A 14,116-nucleotide genomic window follows, 5' to 3' on the forward strand; every position below is an offset into this window, starting at 1 on the left:
AGTTCCTCCCTTAGGCAATGCAACCATTAACACGTGAAAAGGGGACAATTAAATTCAACCTCTTCACCCGGCCAAAATGATTAGTTACCACAGTAACCTTAATCTGTAGTAGAAAACATATTAACAATACTTGGTGAATGGGGACATTTTGCAAGCAGAAACCCAAAATGCACGATATGTGATTTATTGGGGAAAAAGAAGTCCCAGCCCCCAAGATCTCAGAGGTGATGAAATGAAGTTGAGCCCAGAGATGCAATTCCATAAATATGTAATCTTAGGCATCCAGATTGGCCCTAGTATTTTACTACCATGGATAACCTTCTAAAGTGGCCCTAGTAGCAGTTCTGCTATCCCTTTCCCTTTCCCTTTCCCTTTCCCTTTCCCTTTCCCTTTCCCTTTCCCTTTCCCTTTCCCTTTCCCTTGCAGTTTTCTTAGCAAGACTACAGAAGTGGTTTGCCATTGCCTCTTCCTTCCTAGGGTCAAGAGAGAGGGACTGGCCCAAGGTCACGCAGCTGATTTCGTGTCCAAGGCAGAACTGGAACTCATGGTCTTCCAGATTCTAGCCTGGTGCCTTAAGCACTACATCATCTGACTGTTTTTCCCTTACCAATAAGCATAGTATTTAGAAATTCACATTCCTAATTCTGTATAAGCATTTCTCTTGTAAATATTTTACAGATATGTTACTTTCTCTCACAGTTTTCCCTCACTGACAACACCCTCTTATATATACCATGAAAACTAAATGTAGAGTAAGATGAGTTTATACGATATGAAAGCATAATAATAGTTATTATTTTTTTTCCTTATTGATGAAATGTAATACTTTAAATGTTTAAAAGCTTATCAGTTGAAGGGCTATTTGGCACTGAATAAGCAAGCACAATGATATCCATAAAGCACATAAATGTTTAATTTTTTAATTAATCATCCCTTTTTATTTAAATCAGTCCTCAGAATAATGGTAAGTCTGAAATACTCTTCATCAATAACGGAGTTTGTCTTCAACTCACCAGTAGAAGGCTAATGACAAGGTTCTCATATCTTATTTACAAAGTCATGCCCTCTAATTTCTCTAACTTCAGTGAAGCTTCTGATATTTTCAAAATCTGAGTTGATTCTACCTAAGAACCTGTTCCTCTTAGTAGCAATTGTCCTCAGAGGAACCAGAATTCATGTCATTTGATAGAATGTTGTAGGTCTTTCCTGGTCATAGACCTCTCCGTATGAATTTTCCTCTTGCATATGTGTCAGAGATATTTGATAGAAGTTTGTAGTTTGTATTGAGATGATGATGATGATGATGATGATGATGATGATGACGATGACATGTTCAGATTTTTGGTACTGATTCCAGGATCAACAAACTCCAGCATGTAGTGACCCCTGCATTTTTGGATGCAGCAGGGGGAAGGCTGTAATCCACTGAATCAATGAGCAAACTGAACTGCCTCTTCAGGATTATTTCTTTATTAACTGCTCCTTCTTATTCAGATCAGGTCTCAGGATAATGATATAGCATTTGGGGGAAAAGATGCAGCCCAGTAGTCCAGCTGCGGAAGCCAAATGGAGAAGATCTCCACCGCCACCATGTATTTGCCCTTCATACTCAGATAGGTAGGAACAAATGATATCCAAACACTACAAAAGACCAACATGCTGAAGGTGATAAATTTGGCTTCATTAAAGCTGTCAGGCAACTTCCTAGCTAGGAAGGCCAGCATGAAGCTCATAGCAGTCAAGAACCCCATAAAACCAAGGACAGTATAAAACATAGTGGTTGAGCCTTCATTACATTCTAGGACAATTTTTTCAGCCATGGAGTGCATGTCTGAATCTGGGAATGGGGGGGAAATTGCCAACTACACTACACAAATGGGGAATTGAGCTAGGGAGCAAGATAGGACAATAGCTTTGCCCAGCCTTTTGCCCACCCATTTCCTCATTTTGGAACCTGGCTTGGTGGCCATGAAAGCAAGAACAACAATGGTTGTCTTCCCCAATATACAAGAAAGAGCTACAGAGAAGATGATGCCAAAAGCAGTTTGTTGCAGGAGACATTTCACTTGATCAGGTTGGCCAAGAAAGAGCAAAGTGCAAAGGAAGGAGAGGAGGAGAACAATGAGAAGAATGCAGGTGAGGTTCCTGTTGTTGGCTTTGACTATAGGGGTGTCCTGCTGTTTCATGAAGATTCCCAGCACCAGAGCTGTGATGAACGAAAAGGAGAGACTCACAGTGGCCAAGGTGATTCCCAGTGGCTCACTGTAAGACAGAAACATTGTTTGTTTTAGAATGCAAAGATTTTGAGCTTTGTTTGTATATTGATCTTCTGAACATTGGAAGCAATCAGCTGCATCTGAAAAAAGAAAACATCATGATCAGTTTCTAGAAATACGAAGGTAGTGCGACTGAGACTTAATTAATGGGATTCATTTATTCCTAATTAAGTAACACCTGTTTATATTTAGCAGCATGCGTAAGTATGCCAAATGTTCTGAGATTTATATATTGCTTTGTGGTAAGGACTCTCCTTTTTACAATATCTAATAATGATTTGTGTAATAATCTTTTATCATTCAGCAATTTCCTGAAAAAAAAAGCAAAAAATAGTCTAGGTTTAAGTGGGGGTGGAAAATGTCTATCACATAGTATCTCATATTTATCTATTTATTCTTCAATATTAGTATCTTGAATCACAGTTAAGAAGTCTGAATAGTTTTGCACAAGACAACTCTTACCCATCTGGTTTGAAATTTTCCCTTTTGTGCATGGAAGGCAATCATAACAGCAAAAAGGCTTCCCTTCTATTTTCATCTTACTGTAGCCTGAATAGCAATTGTCATTACATAGAGAAGGAGGTAGAACCTATAAAGAAGTGAAACTGGGATTTATTAAAAGTCCTATGTTTTATTTCAAAAAATTATATCTCAATGTGGATTTCACTTTTAAATAATGAGTGTAGGATGTAGGTGTCCCAAAATATCCTTATGTTTTAAGGGAATTATATTTAATGAATTGAAGTTTTGTAGGGAATGAGAACTAGAATCAAAACTGAAGTTAGGAACACAAAGAATTGGGGACATGAAGGTACCATCATTTGGCTATGTGAAAGTAGAGGTCCAGAAGAACTTGCTTCCCATGCATAAATTAGCTGGAAAATAGAGATGAATTATATTTTATCCCCTGAGTTTCATTTCCTTTCTCTACATTGGCCACAGCAATGGTCAGGCATTTTGTGTGGACCAAGGTTAACATGGTCCCCGACATGGGATCACCCCGTTTCTTTTTTCCTTCTCATCCATGCCAGGAAAGTAAGCACCAATGTCTTTCAAGGATGGGTGGAAGAACAAGCAAACTAAGAGCAGCAGTTTTTTCATTCTTCCTGTCATTTGGGGCATGAAGGGGAACTTGGCAGAACATCCATCCATCCATCCACCCACTCACCCACCCACAGTATTGATCTCTGTATCCAGCATTCACTATTCCTCTGGAATTCGTTTTTTTAAACCATTATTTCTCCATTCCACTGCTGAACACAACCCACCATATAATAAAAAATACAATCAGGCAGCCCAGAATCCTGGTATGAAAGACCAGTGAAGAAAGAAAGCAGAGCCTGAGGATGATTTGGGGGAGACTTGCCAGAGCAAACCAGTATTTATATGAGATAAAGCAGATGGGAGGAAACATTGCTTTTGATGCAGGGAAAGTATAATGTGACTAGAAAGAGCCTTCCCAGAACCCTAGGGACAGGCTGAGAAAATCTTATTAATTCCTCTGTACCCAGAATGTTAGTTGGCCCATCCTTTTGGTGGAGCAAGGAAAAAGGGTGGTTCAGCCCTCAGTATGAATGTAAAAATGAAAATGAAAATTCTGGGTTAAAAATTTAAGAGAAAAAAGGTAACATCTACCTGCATGCTTGTTTGCACATTCAACAGACAGCAACAAAGGAAAGGTTGCTGATAAGTTTGTCTCCAAGAACTCAAGAACAGGTAAAGATGGACAGTATGCAGAAGACATATAGAAGAGATTAACTCTAGGAAAGAAACCAATGACAACTTTAAAAAGAAGTTGAAAGGTGGGGATATTTCAGTGACAATTATGATAAGCCAGTCAGTAATTGTGATGGTCTTGCCAGCTGTGGAAATGTAGACATTGAAGATGAGCAAGAAAAAAAAAAGCTGCAAATTATAAATTTCCAGATTATTACCTAGAACACCATCCATTGTAAGAAGAACTAAACCATCACTCCTGGACCAAACCGGGGCTGACTGCTCCCCAACTACTGTATAATGATTAGCAGATGGAAACTCTGAAAATCTGGACATGCAGGAAAGGGAAGATTAGGGGGATAAATACAATGTTCAACAAGGTTGAAGGAGAATAGGAAGGCAATGGAATAGCTGAAAGGATGGGATAAAAACAATAGCTTGAATATCTGTGAAACAGTGATGAGTTATAATGTCAAGATGGTGAACATTTATTCATATAGTTCCTAGGCGGAGAACCCATTTCAGAGGCACCTGGTTGTTGTTGTTTTTGTTAGTTGCCGTCGAGTCGTTTACGACTCATGGCGACCCTCTGTATAACAGAATGAAATGCTGTCTGGTTTGCGCCATAAGCCTGACTGTTCCAATGTTTGCATCCATTGTTGCTGTAATTGTATCAATCCATCATATTGAAGGTCTTCCTTTTTTCCGCTGGCCCTCAACTTTACCAAACATTATGTCCTTTTCAAGTGATCGGTCTTTCCTGACGATTTGCCCAAAGTATGAGAGTCTAAGCCTAGTTATCTTCACGTCTAGGGAACATTCTGGCTGTATTTCTTCTAAATCTGATTGGTTTGTTCTTCTGGCAGTCCAGGGTTTTTCAATAATCTTCACCAACACCACAATTTGAATGCATCAATTCTTCTTCTATCTTCCTTTTTTAATGTCCAACTTTCACAGGCATATGTGGCAATTGAGAAGAGCATGCCGTGAATCACACACACCTTTGTTTTTAAACTGACATCTTTACTTCTGAAAACTTTAGTCTTTGATGGCAGATTTTCCCAGCATCATTTGATTTTGTGATTACTACTTCTCTTGGCATTGAGTGTTGATCCGAGTAAAATGAAATCATTGATGACTTCAATTTCTTTTCTATTTCTTGTGACGTTGTTTATTGGTCCACTTGTGAGTATCTTCATCTTCTTCACATTCAGGTATAGTCTGTATTGCTGACCACAATCTTTGATCTTCATCAGCAAGTACTTCAAGTCTTCTTCACTTGCGGCAAGCAAAGTTGTATCATCTACATATTGCAGGTTGTGAAATGAGTCTTCCACCTATTCTCATACCTCATTCTTCTACATACATTCCTGCTTCTCGAATTATTTGTTCAGCATACACATTGAATAAGTACAGTGAAAGTATACATCCTTGCCACACACCTTTTCCAATTTTGAACCACTCGTTATCACCGTTTTCTGTTCTAACGACTGCCTCTTAATCCAGGTACAGGTTCCACATGAGTACAATTAAGTGCTCTGGAATTCCCATTCTTCGTAATATTAACCATAACTTGTTATGGTCCACACTGTCAAACACCTTTGCATAATCAATGAAACAGGTAAACATCTTTCTGGTATTCTTTACATTCAGCCAAGATCCATCTGACGTCAGCAATATCTCTCATACCGCGTCATCTTCGAAATCCAGCTTGGACTTCTGGTAGTTCTCTGTCGATGTAAGGCTGCAAACGTTGTTGAATTAGTTTCAGCAAAAATTTGCTAGCATGTGAAATTAATGAAATTATTTGATAATTTCCACATTCTGTTTGAATACAGATCTCTTCCAGTTAGTTGGCCAGGTTGTTGTCTTCCAGACTTCTTGACATAGAAAAGTAAGAGCTTCCACTGCTGCATCTGATTGTTGAAATATCTTAATTGGTAATCCATCAATTCCTGGACTGTAGAAAAAACAGCTAGTCAATGTTCAGGTACTTAAGGAGGTAGAATATGATCAGAGGCACCTAACAGCCATCAACTAGAGTAAGTCCTCAAGAAAAGAGATGCCAGCTTGGTTCATACTGCATTTTTCACAACACTAATGTTCTCTAAAGTTATTCCCCCTTTAAAATTGAAAGGTAACTTCCAATTGCATACAATCTGGAAATCCAGCTTGAATAAAATCAGTGTCATTTTTGGGAAATAAATCCTGGATTTCCCAAACATACCCTCTTTTTAGTATGGAAATCTCCCAGCATATATAGTAGGCATTAAAATTTCAGCACTCACTGTTAAAACCTTGTGAATTATATAGAGCTTTAATTACTTTAATGCCCTTTTAAGTGTGTGTGTGTGTGTTTTAACTAGGGAACCTTGAAATGCCAGCAGAAATAGGCTCTAAGCATTGGATTAAGTTCTGCTAAAACACTTAAAGATTTAATGAGGAGATATAAGGAAATTATTTTAACCCTTACTATTCAGAGGTTTAAGTCTTTGTATTTCAAAACCTCTCGTCATTATTTCTTCATCTTCACAGTTTTAAACCTGACAACTTGAAGGACAGGATCTATTCAAATCTATAATTATGAAAACAAGAAAGGATTAATGTGCACAGTTTGAAATACCTGGTTAAACACATTGGGCCAGATGATGTCCTGTGGAGAAATGGTGAATATCTTATCTGGCAAAGCTACTGGGTCTATCCTTCCAACTTTGACTTTAACAAAGGTCTGGTTTGGGAATGTGACCCAGCTGAAAATATCAAATCCAGTCTCTAAGTCCCCATTTTCATTAAAGGAAATGAGATGGTTCTCAAATAGTGATGGAGCTGAACAGAAACAAAGGAAGACAATTAATAAGAAAGAGAGAAAGAGAGAGAAAGAGAGAGAGAGAGGAGGAGGAGGAGGAGGAGGAGGAGGAGGAGGAGGAGAAGAAGAAGAAGAAGAAGAAGAAGAAGAAGAAGAAGAAGAAGAAGAAGAAGAAGAAGAAGAAGAAGAAGAAGAAGAAGAAGAAGAAGAAGAAGAAGAAGAAGAAGAAGAAGAAGAAGAATTTGCAGTGGGATTAAGTTATGGGTCATCCATTTCATATGACTGGGCACAATAATAGAATTAGTGTTCCTCCACCCCTCATCTCTGTTTCTTCCCTTCCACAGATGTTTTGAACCTCTGCCAACCACGCAGCTGCTGCATCTTAATCATTTCTTCTATAATATTGTAGCAATATTTATTTATTCATTTTTCAAATTTATATTGCTACCCATCTCACAAACAAGTGACTCTGGGCAGCGTACAAAGAGCCAGATATTCCCAATTACAAAAGTTTCACTCAGTCCTGAAACTATGAGGAAAATGGAGTGGCAAGAGAAACAAAATCATCACTCCAGTGTTCTCAGTGTCATACCCAAAGTGCCACAGCCCATTGCATTATAGATAAGAGCAAAAGGAAGTGTTCATTCATTCTATTATTAGCTGCCATGTTTCTTGATTGAGAATCATCAGTCTCCCACTGTTTGCCCTTGCTCTGTATTTCGATTTGGATGAAAACATGGCTGTCAAAGCATGTGCCACAGCATAGACTGCATTATAGATGCTGTAGCTCTGCCCAGTCATGGTGGTGTCAAAGACAGACTTAGGAAGATTCTCAAGATTCTCTTCTCCAGTCCATTATCTTCATCTAACTTATCTTGAGGAAAAGAACATTCAAAACCCTTTTCCCAAAACACTCTCATTAAATGGTCTTCTTCTTCTGAAGTTGGGTTTCTAATCTGAAGGGATTTATTGAATCCAGAGATCTCCTTGGAAGAAACTGCAAAAGTTATAACACCATGGAAGGAGTCCATAACCAGCATTCTTTGAAAGGGAACTGATGTAAACTCCATCTGGGCTGGCATTATCCAAACTTTATCATTTCTCTTTATTGGCATCTCTTCATATTCTATTAAATAGGGCACCATTCTAAAAATGGCAGTGGCCTGGTTTTCACAATATAGGATAATAATATTGACAGTGCTCTTCATGATAATCATGTACATTTTACTAAACTCTTTATATGCACCTGCAAGATCATTAGCAAATGTTTCCTTGGCCATCTTTTGCATGAAGTCAAAGCAGATACCTTTCTGGGAAAACAAAGTAACAGCATTTTGTATGAACCTCTCTCCACTCTCATTAGGTTGGAAAATTAGCCCAATCCAAGTCCACCTTAAGTACAAAAGCAACTGGAGAATACCCATGATCTGTTGGTCACCATTTGGGAAAAAAAACGATGAAAGAAAGCAGCTTGTACCTTGTCATCTATCACTGGAGAAGATCCATATATGAGCTAAATGTGGAAAACAGAGGGAACATGGTTTTCCAAAATGAAATATTCATTATGTTTGAAAATTCTGTTCTTAATTTTTGGTCTTCCTTGCAAGCATTAACCTACTGATACTCAAAAAGAATTGATGTGCAGAATTTTCACTCAATAGCTTTAATTGTAGTATAAGTACAAAGCTGGAGGCCTCAGAAATGCATTAATTCAGGAAATGTTATACTAAAAATGGTCCCCAAATTTTAAGGGCGAAAGCTTCTTGGTCCTGAAGCAAACCCTTCCCAGCATTTAGCTAGTCTTCTCCTGATAGGAAACAGCAGAATAACTGAAACAATGAAGTCATGGTGGGATGCAGATGAGATAGGATGAGCAATGCAAGAACCTTGTTTGGTGTTCAATATGACCCTACACCTCTTCCAGTTCTGCTTAGTTCTCATCTCATAATCTGTATGCATACCAATTTGCATGCAAATATGGATATGCATTGCAATCCCACAAGTACTAGAAGGGCACATGAATGAATTTCTTCCTTTTCATTTAAATTATTTCACATTTTGGTAATGCATCAGCCTCTTACTTTCTGTATTATCTTATCTGAATTTCAGGAGCAATATCCTACAAATCAAACACTTTTCTTCCCCACTTTCAAACCTGAGTAGAAAATATGCAGCTGACCAATAACAAACGTTTTGTGAACTGAAATGCAACTGGTGCTAAATCTTTGGATCACTTTTCCCATGATCAGAATTTGGGAGAGGCAAAAATGGTGCCTTATGCTTTAAAGAGACTTAAGTCACTAAATTCAGGGATAAAATGCCCCACAATGCTGCTACATTCCATGGAATGTGCCATGGAAATCCTGATATCACATTCCATCTGATGGAATTGCCCATGTTTACTTAGGATTTATTAATTTATTGATTATTCTGATTTCAGGAGATGGAGATGGAGAAGGAGAAGAAATTATTGAAATATCACAATACTCTGATTGTGTTTACCAAGTAGTAGGAAATATTAGCAAGAATATGTAATAAAGTAAGAAACAACCTGATTGGCAGGGTCCAGGAAGAGGGCCTTCTCTGCCAAAGCACCCACCCTTTGGAACAAACTACCCCTGGGGGTAAGACAGGCCCCCACTCTCCTGGACTTTTGCAAGGGAGTAAAAATAAGATTAAGAGCTTCCCATCCTGAATTGCATATTTTATATGCTATATTTTATATGTTAGACATTGTACTTGTATTTTTTATGTATTTATATTGAATTGTTTTAGTGACTCACTATTTTTAGTATTTGTAGGCTGCCCAGAGTCATTGTGTGTGAGATGGGCAGCAGAGAAATGTAATCAATAAAATAAATAAACAAACAAATAAATAAATAAATAAATTAAAAAAAAAATAGTGTGGTAAGTCAGCCAGTTATTGTATTAATCTTTCAGTTCTCCTCTTTTCCCAAGCTCCCTTCAAGCTTTTCACAGTCCACTAAAACAGCTGTGTTTGGATGTGGTGTAAGGGAATTAATGATAACTCATCCATTGAGCATTTTATTTAACTTTCTATGCGGTTTTCTTCCATTTGTACTACATTTTTTATTATTATTATTTGAACTACTATGGAATGTTCATGGAGAGGAAGGAAGGAAGGAAGGTCATTCTGCAGTACAAATGTCAAGATAACTATTCCCAAATAATAATCCATTGATTTGAATATAAATACACGGTTGAGAAGATGTATTGATGAAAATGTATTGACATTATTATACAGTGTATTTTTCAATAACTCAAGGAATCATAGTATATTAATAGGTTTGGATTCAGAATGAGGAATAAACCTGGTTCAGTACCAAAAAAATATCCATGTCATCCGGCCACCACATACTTTGCTCATCCCTTTTTGGATTGACACTTTATTTCCAAATCACAAAATGGAATATAAAAGAAGAATTACTTATTGGTTATTTGTTGTTATTTTGTAGACATAACTTTGTACATGTAACAAGGGAGGGGGAAAGTGCTTTCAGACCTGCGAGATTCTCTTACTGTAACCTTACAATAACAGTTGTATTAGTGTTCATGATTTTGGTTTCCTGGCCAGGACTACCTGCAAGGGTTGACATCAATCTTATAATTCAGAAAGTGATTCCCCCCTCCCCTGCCTTTCCATTCCAGAGAACTAGGGAGGGCCAATTCTGAGATGCTTTCTCAAATTACATTTCTGGTTTGGTTTCATTTATCAGACCATTGTCTAGGCTGCGGCTCGTCCTTCTTTTCCTCAAGGTGATTTTCACAGCCCATTACACTTATTCCAAAAGCAAATCTTACCTGGGGCATCTTGTAGACGTTCAAAATGTTTGCCATGAAGGGACAGATGTGAGAGGTAGGTCCTGCAATAACAGATACTGCCCGGTCCTTGGCATCACACTTATAATTGGGGATGAACCTGCCCCGTGTTGAGAGAAGCTCCATTGAAGCAAAGTAGGTCCATCTGGCCATGAAATAACTGTTAGAGATGTGAATACCCAGAGTCATGTTGGATAATATGAGGTTGTTCTCATTGATCTCCTTTACAGCAAAAACCAAGGCCAGGATATGTTGGTAGTTCTGCAGGAAAAATCTGCAATGAGAGATACATTCCAGATCACATTTCTTCTCTTAAAGAATATGACATTTCATATACTTTAGTGATAATTCAGCTAAACAGTATAAAGAAAAAATAGACTGTATAGTACCGTGCAGGGAATCATGAAAATGCATTAGCACCCAGAAACTTTTTCCATTTCTCCAAATGCCCTGAATCATTTGAGTCATTTTTAAATTACCTGACCAGCAAATGTAGAATGTTCTAATAGAAGAGGATGAAATCTAATGAGATACTTGTATAATAATTGAAATATTCTGCAAAGATATTTCAGAGTGTCCTAAAACATGATTTTTGATGAAAGGGAAAATGCTCTTGGGCAAAACATAAAAAAATATATATATTTTTTCAGTGGATCGAGGCTGGCTGTTACAGTTCCTTTCATTCATTATAAACAGTGTCCAGCAGGAAACAGATGAATTGCTTGAAGGAGCATTAATAATAACGATATTATGGTCTTTTGTAATTCTTACAGTAGGCCTATTTCTAGTCTTGTACCTTTAGCTCTTCCCTCTTCCCCTTGGGTGTTTTTTTTTGGGGGGAATGAGTTTTGAAGCATGCTTGAGGGCAAACATTTTGTTGCATGTCACTGTTTTTCTGGGATCATGAAAGACCTCCAGAGGGCTCCTTAATCCTGGGAAAAGAGGGAGCTGTTTCATTAGGGCAGAGAGGCCCTACATTTCTGCTCCCTGCCTGCTGAAGCAGCTGTCTGGAAACAAATTCAAAGTGCTACACAGCACCATTGTTCCTTAATATTCAGAGAAACAATTAAACCTCTAAAAGTTGACATTTAATTAGCTACAAAAGGTGATTCGATAGTACAGCACTGATAATTCATTCCACACTAAGTAAATGAGAAAAGCCCAATATGGAAATTGAATAAAACACTGGGGTGAGATCTGTCATAACTGTGTGTGTATGTCTTTGTGTGTGTGTGTGTTTTAATTCTTTATTTTCCAGGTAAGAAATATCAGTAGGGATCAATCAATATTACTTAATAATTAAGGAACTAACCGTCAAGAAACAGGAGAAATAGCTTGTGCTACAAGTAATGACAGTAATTAACTTGGTCCAGGCACCACATTAGAGAAAGATATCTGGCTTGAGATATGCTACAGTTAAGAAAAGAAAGTCTTTACATGAGCTCAACAACCAGTTCTTCAGATGGATGCCTTGTGAAACTCATTGGATCAGATGTCATGTAGAACTGAGATAGGATGCCGGCCATTATGAAATCCCCTGATAGAAAATACTTGTGCTTAATAAGGTGAGGCTTCCCCACAGCACATGCTGTAGGAGCAGGAATAAGGCATGTAATCCCTGGCAGTAATACTGCCATTACTGCCATGAAAAATAACATCTTCTTCAAGAAAATGTATATCACCACATAGGAACAAGTTCCATCCGCAACAATGAAACATGAAAAAACTCTCAGTAATTAGAACAGCCCACATATGTATATTTTTTCTCAAAAAGCAGACTGTTGCATCTCTGGCTCTCTGGTCCCACAATTAATAGCACCTTTCAATCTGGAGCTGTTCTTCTAAATTGTCCCTTGGAATTCCTCAAGGATTTGAGAAGAAGCTACATTACTAAGACTCCTTGGGTAATTATAGGGGAAATTGATGGATGTTCAGCAAAATGCCTTAGAGACATTGAGTAGAAAATAGAATGACAATATTGATGGGCTAGGAAAAAAAGGGCTCATATCTAAAAACAATGTAGAAGCTAGAGGGAAAAAAAGAAAAAAAAGAAAAGAAAATTCTAATGAACAAATGCCAAACAAGAAACATTTTGCTCATTCTGTAGCTGTAAAGATGGAATTCTCTGCAACAAGAGAACTACCCAACTTACACTCCCTCCCACCCTGCTGGATTCTAGGAAGTACATTCAAACATGACTTTTCAAAGAGCCAAAGATTAGTGGACCCATCATGCTATACACTCCCACCCCCCCACCCCCCACCCCTTTATTGGTTGTTTGGAGAGCTCTTTCAGCACTTGGGTTATTGCATTTGTCATTTAATTCTATCCTGACATTTGCTTTTAACCATCCTTAATGGGACCAGGTTTGGTAAGCTGTTCAGAGTCCTTTGGGATTGGAGCAGTGTGTAGTGCCTAGTGAATAAGCAAATAAAAAGGAAATATCATCAGAGACAAGTTTTTAATTGGGCTACATTGACAAAGTGGATAAATTTCAGAACAGAAAGTTCTAAAATCTGGGAGAGTCATTGTTTTCAGCAGTGTTTTATTGCAAAGTAAAAAAAATGCTGCTTGGTTCTTTTCACTCATTTCAAATGATGTTTAAAACATAGTCACATGATGTGGGCCATAAATTTGTTTCCAGCTTGGTGACTGACATGACCCTCCACCCAATCAACCCAATCACTTGTCCACAATTGATATTTTATGGCCCTGCAACAAAGCCTCTTGATCAATGACATTGGAAATGGAAAGGGTTGTCATATCAATCAGAGTACTCCTTCCTATTTAATGTGGAATTTAATTGGTGCTATAAATCCTTGCTATTTTATCATATGCACAAAAATAAATGTGATCAGGGTCTGTTTAATAAAGCTGGGTGGGGGCACTAAATGTCATCTGAAATTTTGAAATTTATTATTTTCTAAAATTTATTCCCTCCCACCCTTTTTTTATTTATTTATTTTCCACTGCATTGAAAAGAGACTGCTGTCAGTTTTCAGTATATTCTAAATGTTTACCTTTACAAACTGTAATGTTTTAATTTTAATTAATGATCTATATATTATATGATCCTCCATTTATGGGGCTGAGAATGACCTTCTTCTCATGTAAAAATCCAAATGATGTTTACCATGGAACTCAATATTGTACTTCACTTTCTTTAGCCTGCTTATGGCCCTGCTCCACAGATGAATATCCAAAAAGGGATTTTTCCCCTTCTGGGTGTTCTCAGTTGCCCATGATTAACATTTTGGTGTTTGCCAACTTTTGTAGTATTTAAAGTTGATATGGATAGTGGATGTTTAGTTTTGGCATTGGCAGGGTAACAGAAATATTGCTCTGGGAAATATGGCCCATGTGTTGACTGTATAGGAAAGTTATCAAGTGGATATTTCTGTGACATTGATAATATGGTAAACATAGTGTGCATGTATTCCATTCTGTGCATGGGTTTGTGTGTGTGTGTGTGTGTGTG

General features: G+C 37.7%; 1 pseudogene; it reads right to left on the minus strand.

Moving 5' to 3' along the window:
- Positions 1 to 1,461: 1,461 nt before the first annotated feature.
- LOC134496970 (vomeronasal type-2 receptor 26-like) lies at positions 1,462 to 12,275 on the minus strand (annotated as a pseudogene).
- Positions 12,276 to 14,116: the final 1,841 nt, after the last annotated feature.

Source organism: Candoia aspera, chromosome 4 (genome assembly GCF_035149785.1).
Source record: "Candoia aspera isolate rCanAsp1 chromosome 4, rCanAsp1.hap2, whole genome shotgun sequence".
Lineage (NCBI taxonomy): Eukaryota > Metazoa > Chordata > Lepidosauria > Squamata > Boidae > Candoia > Candoia aspera.